Below are 1,101 nucleotides of genomic sequence, written 5' to 3' on the forward strand. Positions count from 1 at the left end.
CTCAAGTCCTGTCAATTGACAGTGGAGAGCTAGCTGGTGCACATCTTCAAGAAGACTCTCTTTAAGGCAATTACAATTTTCTCGAACAAATCTGTGTCATATATTTTTTAAATAGTTTAGCTAATGAGCAACGAGAGTATAAATGAATTCTCCCAACCTCCATTCGAAGATAAAACTCCATGTGCGAGTCTAAATTTCCTTGAAGCTACTGATGTTCGTCATTATTGGACATTCCCGGTGATATTGACTAAGGAGCTCAATTTTTACTTGTTGTAGTTCAACATGTGCAAAACACTCGTATCCCCTGCAAATATCGGCAAGGTCAGTGATATTCTCAACAATTTGTGCCATTGCAATTCGTGCAATTCGTGCCATACTTTTTCGAAATGTATTCTGACATGCCAGGATCAGAGGGTCATATTTAAAAAATCTGGTGCATTAAAATTTCTTGTACTTCAGGATTTTGATAGTCTGTTACATTGTCTTTCACACGGCGGTGTCAGAACTGTGAGACATTTTCATAATCGGGGGGAAGGCTGTAGCAATAAGCAGAAAGTGCAATCACCTTTTCCCAGTGTAAGTCCGTGTTGTGGTGAGTTTTTAAAATTGGTTTGCGATTTTCTGAAATATATTCCATACAAAAATATAATTTGGACAGTCGCTATTTGGATATTCCCTTTCAGTGAAGATGTCTACAGTATTCCAGCCGGATTAGTACTGATTGAAGAGAGCCATCTACAGGCGAAAGGTGACATAACATCACAGCAGCACCATTTAAGGTGGAACGAAAAACACGCATAAGAAGCTGGTGAATAAGAAGCTACTGTAACTTCAGCCTCGTAGCAGACCCTGGGAGGCACGCTCAAAATAATCATCTTTCCCAGTACTTCAGAGTCATATTTAGATCGCTTTACTGCAATTTTATTTGATTGATGGGAGATGTGAAGCCATCGAGCCTGTACTGCGCTTTCACATTGAAATTGAAGCCATTTCTCCTGCTTTCTCTCAGTGTCCGGGCTGCAATTGCGTGTAAAGGAGGCGACTTGAAAATGAAACGTGTTATCACCTTACAGAGGGTCTTCACGACGGGGTGCGTCAGCT

The sequence above is a fragment of the Lepisosteus platostomus genome, chromosome 5 (assembly GCF_059453375.1).
Source record: "Lepisosteus platostomus isolate fLepPlt1 chromosome 5, fLepPlt1.hap1, whole genome shotgun sequence".
NCBI lineage: Eukaryota > Metazoa > Chordata > Actinopteri > Semionotiformes > Lepisosteidae > Lepisosteus > Lepisosteus platostomus.